Source organism: Lethenteron reissneri, chromosome 39 (genome assembly GCF_015708825.2).
Source record: "Lethenteron reissneri isolate LAM-NWPU_2019-01 chromosome 39, ASM1570882v1, whole genome shotgun sequence".
Classification (NCBI taxonomy): domain Eukaryota; kingdom Metazoa; phylum Chordata; class Hyperoartia; order Petromyzontiformes; family Petromyzontidae; genus Lethenteron; species Lethenteron reissneri.
In genome coordinates, this window is record NC_083817.1 from 11529956 (window position 1) to 11542869 (window position 12914).

The 12914-nt window shown below is 39.2% G+C and overlaps 7 non-coding genes across 7 annotated transcripts; all 7 read left to right on the plus strand.

The window, feature by feature from the left end:
- Window positions 1-1523: 1523 nt before the first annotated feature.
- On the plus strand, window positions 1524-1595 carry TRNAG-UCC (transfer RNA glycine (anticodon UCC)). Its single transcript has one exon. It is a non-coding gene; the product is annotated as a tRNA-Gly (tRNA).
- Window positions 1596-3193: 1598 nt separating this feature from the next.
- Window positions 3194-3265, plus strand: TRNAG-UCC (transfer RNA glycine (anticodon UCC)). Its single transcript has one exon. It is a non-coding gene; the product is annotated as a tRNA-Gly (tRNA).
- Window positions 3266-4848: 1583 nt separating this feature from the next.
- TRNAG-UCC (transfer RNA glycine (anticodon UCC)) lies at window positions 4849-4920 on the plus strand. Its single transcript has one exon. It is a non-coding gene; the product is annotated as a tRNA-Gly (tRNA).
- A 1587-nt stretch (window positions 4921-6507) lies between these two features.
- Window positions 6508-6579, plus strand: TRNAG-UCC (transfer RNA glycine (anticodon UCC)). The gene has a single exon. It is a non-coding gene; the product is annotated as a tRNA-Gly (tRNA).
- Window positions 6580-8182: 1603 nt separating this feature from the next.
- On the plus strand, window positions 8183-8254 carry TRNAG-UCC (transfer RNA glycine (anticodon UCC)). The gene has a single exon. It is a non-coding gene; the product is annotated as a tRNA-Gly (tRNA).
- A 1614-nt stretch (window positions 8255-9868) lies between these two features.
- Window positions 9869-9940, plus strand: TRNAG-UCC (transfer RNA glycine (anticodon UCC)). Its single transcript has one exon. It is a non-coding gene; the product is annotated as a tRNA-Gly (tRNA).
- Window positions 9941-11543: 1603 nt separating this feature from the next.
- TRNAG-UCC (transfer RNA glycine (anticodon UCC)) lies at window positions 11544-11615 on the plus strand. Its single transcript has one exon. It is a non-coding gene; the product is annotated as a tRNA-Gly (tRNA).
- Window positions 11616-12914: the final 1299 nt, after the last annotated feature.

Consider the following 12914-nt stretch of genomic DNA (forward strand, 5'->3'; position numbering starts at 1 on the left):
TATCATTAACATTCCTTTCCTTTGTTACTGCTAATCCCTGCACCCCCCTTGGTTGCTGCTGATCCTGCATAATGCATGGGCATAATATGACTTTGACACCCCCCCGCCCAACGCCTACGCATTTTCCATGAATATGCTAAATCCCTCTTCACATGCACATTCTTTTTGTTAAGGCGCTCTTCAACCCCCAATGCAGCTTATATATAAGCTCCTAGTTTGGTAGTGTCCCATTCTTCACCTGAAGACGGCTGCTTGCGTTGTAGCCGAAACGTCGTGAGAATTGTTTTATTATGTTTTATTTTTATTATTTTATTACTTCCCTTCTACGTGACTTTACCGAAAGAAACAAGAAGATGTTAAAACAAGTCTAAACCATGATAATAATGAGTCATGGGATAATTAGTTTCTCCAGGAATTAAACGTGGAGTTTTCAGGTTCAAGAGTACAGCACTTATGAGAGAGATGTCCAAGCTAACATTTCGGCCCTCTGAAACCACGACCCAACAGTGGTCCATGACGATACGAAGCAAACACCTTCTAAAGAGGACAAACACACAATCATCAACATGATCACCGTTCTCACTGCCAGCACCATTGTTTTCAATCGTCATCACTGTCATCATTGCTCTTAATTCGCACTTAAATGTGGCTAAAAGCTCTACACACTTTCAACATACCGCTAACATGTACCAGTCAAGGACACTGAAAGAGAGACATGCTTCATAACAATCTGAACTCTCCGATGTGCCTTCCTTTTGATAGTTTGCTCATGACATGCCTGACATGACAGCACTCTGTGTTGGTGGCAAACTGGTCAGCTTAGCTACCTCCTAAGCAGTTGATCTGGGTTTGGTGACCAGCCATTGTAGGCTTTTATTTGTTATGGCTGAGTTGTTAATGTTACTGTTAATTGAATCAATATAGAATCATATCTGTTTGGTTAAAATTTCGAGAGACTGGATTATGTTTGCACGTTCCATTGCATCATGCCATCAAGTTACTTAGTAAGTGATAAACATTCCACTACATACAGTACTTTTGCATTGACGAGAGTTGAGATAAGCACCATTTGCCACCATTCAAGGATCAGCATGCCATCAACCAGGAGGCTGTGCCATAACCACCAAGCACACCTCATGTGATCGTGCATCTATTGCAAAGGCAATTTTAGAAAAGTTTTAATTGTTGACAGTTCTTCCAACATATTTGTGAGAAATGTGAAACGGTCACTGAGCTTCCTCAACACATCCAAATTCACCACTCCACACCGCATGAACCAACGTCTTTAAGTGTAAATACGTATGAACTGGAGCCCAATCTTATTAATATTATCATTATAACAAAAACATTTTAACCTCTCAACCCTTCCAGTATGTTGCAAAACTTTAACAGGAGAGGGCAGTGAAAATCTGCAACCTTCAATGCGATTGCACCAACCCAATGTGCCTTCATTTTGCCATCTGTGGAATGTCGTGGCATGGATACAATTCAAGACTGTCTATTTGCGCCATGTGTCTGCAAGCGCGATGGTGGTATAATGGTCAGCATAGCTGCCTTCCAAGCAGTTGATCCGGGTTCGATTCCCGGCCGTCGCAAATTTTATGTTGCCACTGAATTAATGGCAAAATTCGGTGTGTATCATGGAGTCAGTTTAGAGTCGGATTCAATTTGCTATTCATTTGAAGATGAAAAACATTCATGACCAATAAGGATCGTCACATCCAGCATACTTGATCACACCATGTTTCATCATCGAAACAGCTGCATCAAATTCATTTTAAGCTTCATTCTTTGAAATCCTGAGTTCTAAATATATTGTACTCGGGATTCCTTAGATGTGTTCCTGTAAATGAGTATTATTTGGTGCCTTCTTTCCTATAGGACAATAGATACGAGATCTTGCATTTATTGCCAAAGGCTTTGAGTTAACATTTTTGCTTCAAGGGATTTTTTATGAGCAAAAAATGTTTCATTAATATGTATTAATGTTCATGAAATTCGCATGCACGAATTACTTTTATTTTCCTGACATGTTAAAACAAGTCTAAACCATGATAAAAATTAGTCATGGGATTTTTAGTCTCTCCAAGAATCAAACGTGGAGTTTTCAGATTCAAGAGTACAGCACTTATGGGAGAGATGTCCAAGCTAACATTGAGACCCTCTGAAACCACGACCCAACAATGGTCCATGACGATACGATGCAAACACATTCTAAAGAGGACAAACACAATCATCAACATGATCACCGTTCTCACTGCCATCACCATTGTTTTCAATCATCATCACTGTCATTATTGCTCTTAATTCGCACTTAAATTTGATGATAAGCTCTGCACACTTTCAACATACCGCTAACATGTACCAGTAAAGGGCATTCAAAGAGAGACATGCTTCATAACAATCTGAAATCTTCAATGTGCCTTCCTATTGATAGTTGTGTCGTGACATGGCTGACATGACAGCACTCTGTGTTGGTGGCAAACTGGTCAGTTTAGCTACCTCCTAAGCAGTTGATCTGGGTTTGGTGACCAGCCATTGTAGGCTTTTATTTGTTATGGCTGAGTTGTTAATGTTACTGTTAATTGAATCAATATAGAATCATATCTGTTTGGTTAAAATTTCGAGAAACTGGATTATGTTTGCACGTTCCATTGCACCATGTCATTAAGTTACTTAGTAAGTAATAAACATTCCACTACATACAGTACTTTTGCATTGACGAGAGTTGAGATAGCACCATTTGCCACCATTCAAGGATCAGCATGCCATCAACCAGGAGGCTGTGCCATAACCACCAAGCACACCTCATGTGATCGTGCATCTATTGCAAAGCAATTTTAGAAAAGTTTAATTGTTGACAGTTCTTCCAACATATTTGTGAGAAATGTGAAACGGTCACTGAGCTTCCTCAACACATCCAAATTCACCACTCCACACCGCATGAACCAACGTCTTTAAGTGTAATACGTATGAACTAGGAGCCCAATCTTATTAATATTATCATTATAACAAAAACATTAACCTCTCAACCCTTCCAGTATGTTGCATAACTTTAACAGTAGAGGGCAGTGAAAATCTGCAACCTTCAATGCGATTGCACCAACCCAATGTGCCTTCATTTTGCCATCTGTGGAATGTCGTGGCATGGATACAATTCAAGACTATCTATTTGCGCCATGTGTCTGCAAGCGCGATGGTGGTATAATGGTCAGCATAGCTGCCTTCCAAGCAGTTGATCCGGGTTCGATTCCCGGCCGTCGCAAATTTTATGTTGCCACTGAATTAATGTAAAATGAGGTGTGTATCATGGAGTCAGTTTAGAGTCGGATTCAATTTGCTATTCATTTGAAGATGAAAAACATTCATGACCAATAAGGATCGTCACATCCAGCATACTTGATCACACCATGTTTCATCATCGAAACAGCTGCATCAAATTCATTTTAAGCTTCATTCTTTGAAATCCTGAGTTCTAAAGATATTGTACTCGGGATTCTTCAGATGTGTTCCTGTAAAAGAGTATTATTTGGTGCCTTCTTTCCTATAGGACAATAAATACGAGATCTTGCATTTAATGCCAAAGGCTTTGAGTTAACATTTTTGCATTAAAGGATTTTTCATGAGCAAAAAATGTTTCATCAATATGTATGCACGAATTACTTTTATTTTCCTGACATGTTAAAACAAGTCTAAACCATGATAATAATGAGTCATGGGATAATTAGTTTCTCCAGGAATTAAACGTGGAGTTTTCAGGTTCAAGAGTACAGCACTTATGGGAGAGATGTCCAAGCTAACATTTCGGCCCTCTGAAACCACGACCCAACAGTGGTCCATGACGATACGAAGCAAACACCTTCTAAAGAGGACAAACACACAATCATCAACATTATCACCGTTCTCACTGCCAGCACCATTGTTTTCAATCGTCATCACTGTCATCATTGCTCTTAATTCGCACTTAAATGTGGCTAAAAGCTCTACACACTTTCAACATACCGCGAACATGTACCAGTCAAGGACACTGAAAGAGAGACATGCTTCATAACAATCTGAACTCTCCGATGTGCCTTCCTTTTGATAGTTTGCTCGTGACATGGCTGACATGACAGCACTCTGTGTTGGTGGCAAACTGGTCAGCTTAGCTACCTCCTAAGCAGTTGATCTGGGTTTGGTGACCAGCCATTGTAGGCTTTTATTTGTTATGGCTGAGTTGTTAATGTTACTGTTAATTGAATCAATATAGAATCATATCTGTTTGGTTAAAATTTCGAGAGACTGGATTATGTTTGCACGTTCCATTGCATCATGCCATCAAGTTACTTAGTAAGTGATAAACATTCCACTACATACAGTACTTTTGCATTGACGAGAGTTGAGATAAGCACCATTTGCCACCATTCAAGGATCAGCATGCCATCAACCAGGAGGCTGTGCCATAACCACCAAGCACACCTCATGTGATCGTGCATCTATTGCAAAGGCAATTTTAGAAAAGTTTTAATTGTTGACAGTTCTTCCAACATATTTGTGAGAAATGTGAAACGGTCACTGAGCTTCCTCAACACATCCAAATTCACCACTCCACACCGCATGAACCAACGTCTTTAAGTGTAAATACGTATGAACTAGAGCCCAATCGTATTAATATTATCATTATAACAAAAACATTTTAACCTCTCAACCCTTCCAGTATGTTGCAAAACTTTAACAGGAGAGGGCAGTGAAAATCTGCAACCTTCAATGCGATTGCACCAACCCAATGTGCCTTCATTTTGCCATCTGTGGAATGTCGTGGCATGGATACAATTCAGGACTGTCTATTTGCGCCATGCGTCTGCAAGCGCGATGGTGGTATAATGGTCAGCATAGCTGCCTTCCAAGCAGTTGATCCGGGTTCGATTCCCGGCCGTCGCAATTTTTATGTTACCACTGAATTAATGAATTAATGTTAAAATGAGGTGTGTATCATGGAGTCAGTTTCGAGTCAGATTCAATTTGCTTTTCATTTAAAGACAAAAATTATTCATGACCAATTAGGATCGTCATATCCAGCATACTTGATCATACCATGGTTCATCATCCAAACAGCTGCATTAATTTCATTTTAAGCTTCATTATTTGAAATCCTGAGTTCTAAATATATTGTACTCGGGATTCCTTAGATGTGTTCCTGTAAAAAAGTATTATTTGGTGCCTTCTTTCCTATAGGACAATAAATACGAGATCTTGCATTTAATGCCAAAGGCTTTGAGTTAACATTTTTGCATTAAAGGATTTTTCATGAGCAAAAAATGTTTCATCAATATGTATGCACGAATTACTTTTATTTTCCTGACATGTTAAAACAAGTCTAAACCATGATAATAATGAGTCATGGGATAATTAGTTTCTCCAGGAATTAAACGTGGAGTTTTCAGGTTCAAGAGTACAGCACTTATGGGAGAGATGTCCAAGCTAACATTTCGGCCCTCTGAAACCACGACCCAACAGTGGTCCATGACGATACGAAGCAAACACCTTCTAAAGAGGACAAACACACAATCATCAACATTATCACCGTTCTCACTGCCAGCACCATTGTTTTCAATCGTCATCACTGTCATCATTGCTCTTAATTCGCACTTAAATGTGGCTAAAAGCTCGACACACTTTCAACATACCGCGAACATGTACCAGTCAAGGACACTGAAAGAGAGACATGCTTCATAACAATCTGAACTCTCCGATGTGCCTTCCTTTTGATAGTTTGCTCGTGACATGGCTGACATGACAGCACTCTGTGTTGGTGGCAAACTGGTCAGCTTAGCTACCTCCTAAGCAGTTGATGTGGGTTTGGTGACCAGCCATTGTAGGCTTTTATCTGTTATGGCTGAGTTGTTAATGTTACTGTTAATTGAATCAATATAGAATCATATCTGTTTGGTTAAAATTTCGAGAGACTGGATTATGTTTGCACGTTCCATTGCATCATGCCATCAAGTTACTTAGTAAGTGATAAACATTCCACTACATACAGTACTTTTGCATTGACGAGAGTTGAGATAAGCACCATTTGCCACCATTCAAGGATCAGCATGCCATCAACCAGGAGGCTGTGCCATAACCACCAAGCACACCTCATGTGATCGTGCATCTATTGCAAAGGCAATTTTAGAAAAGTTTTAATTGTTGACAGTTCTTCCAACATATTTGTGAGAAATGTGAAACGGTCACTGAGCTTCCTCAACACATCCAAATTCACAACTCCACACCGCATGAACCAACGTCTTTAAGTGTAATTACGTATGAACTAGAGCCCAATCTTATTAATATTATCATTATACAAAAAAAAAACTTCTGAACCCTTCCAGTATGTTGCATAACTTTAACAGTAGAGGGCAGAAACATCTGCAACCTTCAATGCAATTGCACCAACCCAATGTGCCTTCATTTTGCCATCTGTGGAATGTCGTGGCATGGATACAATTCAAGACTGTCTATTTGCGCCATGTGTCTGCAAGCGCGATGGTGGTATAATGGTCAGCATAGCTGCCTTCCAAGCAGTTGATCCGGGTTCGATTCCCGGCCGTCGCAAATTTTATGTTACCACTGAATTAATGTTAAAATGAGGTGTGTATCATGGAGTCAGTTTCGAGTCATATTCAATTTGCTTTTCATTTAAAGACGAAAAATTATTCATGACCAATTAGGATCGTCATATCCAGCATACTTGATCATACCATGGTTCATCATCCAAACAGCTGCATCAAATTCATTTTAAGCTTCATTCTTTGAAATCCTGAGTTCTAAATATATTGTACTCGGGATTCCTTAGATGTGTTCCTGTAAATGAGTATTATTTGGTGCCTTCTTTCCTATAGGACAATAGATACGAGATCTTGCATTTAATGCCAAAGGCTTTGAGTTAACATTTTTGCTTCAAGGGATTTTTTATGAGCAAAAAATGTTTCATTAATATGTATTAATGTTCATGAAATTCGCATGCACGAATTACTTTTATTTTCCTGACATGTTAAAACAAGTCTAAACCATGATAATAATGAGTCATGGGATTATTAGTCTCTCCAGGAATCAAACGTGGAGTTTTCAGGTTCAAGAGTACAGCACTTATGAGAGAGATGTCCAAGCTAAAATTTCGGCCCTCTGAAACCACGACCCAAAAGTGGTCCATGACGATACGAAGCAAACACCTTCTAAAGAGGACAAACACACAATCATCAACATGATCACCGTTCTCACTGCCATCACCATTGTTTTCAATCGTCATCACTGTCATCATTGCTCTTAATTCGCACTTAAATGTGGCTAAAAGCTCTACACACTTTCAACATACCGCTAACATGTACCAGTCAAGGACACTCAAAGAGAGACATGCTTCATAACAATCTGAACTCTCCGATGTGCCTTCCTTTTGATAGTTTGCTCGTGACATGGCTGACATGACAGCACTCTGTGTTGGTGGCAAACTGGTCAGCTTAGCTACCTCCTAAGCAGTTGATCTGGGTTTGGTGACCAGCCATTGTAGGCTTTTATTTGTTATGGCTGAGTTGTTAATGTTACTGTTAATTGAATCAATATAGAATCATATCTGTTTGGCTAAGATTTCGAGAGACTGGATTATGTTTGCACGTTCCATTGCACCATGTCATCAAGTTACTTAGTAAGTAATAAACATTCCAGTACATACAGTACTTTTGCATTGACGAGAGTTGAGATTAGCACCATTTGCCACCATTCAACGGATCAGCATGCCATCAACCTGGAGGCTGTGCCATAACCACCAAGCACACCTCATGTGATCGTGCAACTATTGCCAAAGCAATTTGAGAAAAGTTTATAATTGTTGACAGTTCTTCCAACACATCTATGAGAAATGTGAAACGGTCACTGAGTTTCCTCAACACATCCAAATTCACCACTCCACACCGCATGAACCAACGTCTTTAAGTGTAATTACGTATGAACTAGAGCCCAATCTTATTAATATTATCATTATACAAAAAAAAAACTTCTGAACCCTTCCAGTATGTTGCATAACTTTAACAGTAGAGGGCAGAAACATCTGCAACCTTCAATGCAATTGCACCAACCCAATGTGCCTTCATTTTGCCATCTGTGGAATGTCGTGGCATGGATACAATTCAAGACTGTCTATTTGCGCCATGTGTCTGCAAGCGCGATGGTGGTATAATGGTCAGCATAGCTGCCTTCCAAGCAGTTGATCCGGGTTCGATTCCCGGCCGTCGCAATTTTTTATGTTACCACTGAATTAATGAATTAATGTTAAAATGAGGTGTGTATCATGGAGTCAGTTTCGAGTCAGATTCAATTTGCTTTTCATTTAAAGACAAAAATTATTCATGACCAATTAGGATCGTCATATCCAGCATACTTGATCATACCATGGTTCATCATCCAAACAGCTGCATTAATTTCATTTTAAGCTTCATTATTTGAAATCCTGAGTTCTAAATATATTGTACTCGGGATTCCTTAGATGTGTTCCTGTAAAAGAGTATTATTTGGTGCCTTCTTTCCTATAGGACAATAGATATGAGATCTTGCATTTATTGCCAAAGGCTTTGAGTTAACATTTTTGCTTCAAGGGATTTTTTATGAGCAAAAAATGTTTCATTAATATGTATTAATGTTCATGAAATTCGCATGCACGAATTACTTTTATTTTCCTGACATGTTAAAACAAGTCTAAACCATGATAATAATGAGTCATGGGATTATTAGTCTCTCCAGGAATCAAACGTGGAGTTTTCAGGTTCAAGAGTACAGCACTTATGAGAGAGATGTCCAAGCTAAAATTTCGGCCCTCTGAAACCACGACCCAAAAGTGGTCCATGACGATACGAAGCAAACACCTTCTAAAGAGGACAAACACACAATCATCAACATGATCACCGTTCTCACTGCCAGCACCATTGTTTTCAATCGTCATCACTGTCATCATTGCTCTTAATTCGCACTTAAATGTAGCTAAAAGCTCTACACACTTTCAACATACCGCTAACATGTACCAGTCAAGGACACTCAAGGAGAGACATGCTTCATAACAATCTGAACTCTCCGATGTGCCTTCCTTTTGATAGTTTGCTCGTGACATGGCTGACATGACAGCACTCTGTGTTGGTGGCAAACTGTTCAGCTTAGCTACCTCCTAAGCAGTTGATCTGGGTTTGGTGACCAGCCATTTTAGGCTTTTATTTGTTATGGCTGAGTTGTTAATGTTACCGTTAATTGAATGAATATAGAATCATATCTGTTTGGCTAAGATTTCGAGAGACTGGATTATGTTTGCACGTTCCATTGCACCATATCATCAAGTTACTTAGTAAGTAATAAACATTCCAGTACATACAGTACTTTTGCATTGACGAGAGTTGAGATTAGCACCATTTGCCACCATTCAACGGATCAGCATGCCATCAACCAGGAGGCTGTGCCATAACCACCAAGCACACCTCATGTGATCGTGCATCTATTGCAAAGCAATTTTAGAAAAGTTTAGAATTGTTGACAGTTCTTCCAACATATTTGTGAGAAATGTGAAACGGTCACTGAGCTTCCTCAACACATCCAAATTCACCACTCCACACCGCATGAACCAACGTCTTTAAGTGTAAATACGTATGAACTGGAGCCCAATCTTATTAATATTATCATTATAACAAAAACATTTAACCTCTCAACCCTTCCAGTATGTTGCAAAACTTTAACAATAGAGGGCAGTGAAAATCTGCAACCTTCAATGCGATTGCACCAATCCAATGTGCCTTCATTTTGCCATCTGTGGAATGTCGTGGCATGGATACAATTCAAGACTATCTATTTGCGCCATGTGTCTGCAAGCGCGATGGTGGTATAATGGTCAGCATAGCTGCCTTCCAAGCAGTTGATCCGGGTTCGATTCCCGGCCGTCGCAAATTTTATGTTGCCACTGAATTAATGGCAAAATGAGGTGTGTATCATGGAGTCAGTTTAGAGTCGGATTCAATTTGCTATTCATTTGAAGATGAAAAACATTCATGACCAATAAGGATCGTCACATCCAGCATACTTGATCACACCATGTTTCATCATCGAAACAGCTGCATCAAATTCATTTTAAGCTTCATTCTTTGAAATCCTGAGTTCTAAATATATTGTACTCGGGATTCCTTAGATGTGTTCCTGTAAAAGAGTATTATTTGGTGCCTTCTTTCCTATAGGACAATAAATACGAGATCTTGCATTTAATGCCAAAGGCTTTGAGTTAACATTTTTGCTTAAAGGGATTTTTCATGAGCAAAAAATGTTTCATCAATATGTATTAATGTTCATGAAATTCGCATGCACGAATTACTTTTATTTTCCTGACATGTTAAAACAAGTCTAAACCATGATAATAATGAGTCATGGGATTATTAGTCTCTCCAGGAATCAAACGTGGAGTTTTCAGGTTCAAGACTACAGCACTTATGGGAGAGATGTCCAAGCTAACATTGAGGCCCTCTGAAACCACGACCCAACAATGGTCCATGACGATACGATGCAAACACATTCTAAAGAGGACAAACACAATCATCAACATGATCACCGTTCTCACTGCCATCACCATTGTTTTCAATCATCATCACTGTCATTATTGCTCTTAATTCGCACTTAAATTTGATGATAAGCTCTGCACACTTTCAACATACCGCTAACATGTACCAGTAAAGGGCATTCAAAGAGAGACATGCTTCATAACAATCTGAAATCTTCAATGTGCCTTCCTATTGATAGTTGTGTCGTGACATGGCTGACATGACAGCACTCTGTGTTGGTGGCAAACTGGTCAGCTTAGCTACCTCCTAAGCAGTTGATCTGGGTTTGGTGACCAGCCATTTTAGGCTTTTATTTGTTATGGCTGAGTTGTTAATGTTACCGTTAATTGAATGAATATAGAATCATATCTGTTTGGCTAAGATTTCGAGAGACTGGATTATGTTTGCACGTTCCATTGCACCATATCATCAAGTTACTTTGTAAGTAATAAACATTCCAGTACATACAGTACTTTTGCATTGACGAGAGTTGAGATTAGCACCATTTGCCACCATTCAAAGGATCAGCATGCCATCAACCTGGAGGCTATGCCATAACCATCAAGCACACCCCATGTGATCGTGCAACTATTGCCAAAGCAATTTAAGAAAAGTTTATAATTGTTGACAGTTCTTCCAACACATCTATGAGAAATGTGAAACGGTCACTGAGTTTCCTCAACACATCCAAATTCACCACTCCACACCGCATGAACCAACATCTTTTAGTGTAATTACGTATCAACTTGAGCCCAATCTTATTAATATTATCATTAAACAAAAATATAAAACCTCTCAACCCTTCCAGTATGTTTCATAACTTTAACAGGAGAGGGCAGTGAAAATCTGCAACCTTCAATGCGATTGCACCAACCCAATGTGCCTTCATTTTGCCATCTGTGGAATGTCGTGGCATGGATACAATTCAAGACTATCTATTTGCGCCATGTGTCTGCAAGCGCGATGGTGGTATAATGGTCAGCATAGCTGCCTTCCAAGCAGTTGATCCGGGTTCGATTCCCGGCCGTCGCAAATTTTATGTTACCACTAAATTAATGTTAAAATGAGGTGTGTTCATTGAGTCCGATTCAATTTGCTTTTCATTTAAAGACGAAAATTATTCATGACCAATAAGGATCGTCATATCCAGCATACTTGATCATATACCATGGTTCTTCATCCAAACAGCTGCATTAAATTCATTTTAAGCTTCATTCTTTGAAATCCTGAGTTCTAAATACATTGTACTCGGGATTCCTTAGATGTGTTCCTGTAAAAGAGTATTATTTGGTGCCTTCTTTCCTATAGGACAATAAATACGAGATCTTGCATTTAATGCCAAAGGCTTTGAGTTAACATTTTTGCTTAAAGGGATTTTTCATGAGCAAAAAATGTTTCATCAATATGTATTAATGTTCATGAAATTCGCATGCACGAATTACTTTTATTTTCCTGACATGTTAAAACAAGTCTAAACCATGATATTAATGAGTCATGGGATTATGAGTCTCTCCAGGAATCAAACGTGGAGTTTTCAGGTTCAAGAGCACAGCACTTATGGGAGAGATGTCCAAACTAACATTTCGGCCCTCTGAAACCACGACCCAACAGTGGTCCATGACGATACGAAGCAAACACCTTCTAAAGAGGACAAACACACAATCATCAACATAATCATCGTTCTCTATCACTGTCATCATCATTGCTCCTAATTCACGATTAAACGGGGGGTAAAAGCTCCACACACTCACAACATACCAATAGAGGGCAATCAAAGAGCGACATTCTTCATAGTGATCAAACATCTCCAATGTGCCTTCCTTTTGCCAGTTGTTTCCTGGCATGGCGAACATTCAGCAACTGTGCGATGGTGATTTACTGGTCAGCTTAGCTGTTGTTAGTAGTCTGCACAATTGAGTCAATTTAGCATAAAATCTCTATCGATTTATTTATATCAACAATACGTTGCAAATGTTTAGACTTCGAGAGACTGAATTGTCATTTTGATGGCGCTGCTTGTGTGCCTTCCTTTGCTCCAGGTCATCAAGTGATTTAGCAAGTGATAAACCTTCCACCACATTCATTCACTCGGAGTTCGGTCAGAACCATTTGCCACCAGTCAAAGGATCAGCATGCCATAAATCTAGAGGCTATGCCCATCACCACAAAACACACTTCATCTGATCGTGCATCGAAAAAAAAGCAATTCATAAAGGTTTAAAATTGCTGACAGTTCTTACAACACATCTTTGAGAATTGTGAAACTCTCACTCAACTTCTTCAACAGCTTTCCCTTTCCCTAGTATAAAATGTATCCACTCAGTGGCCCCT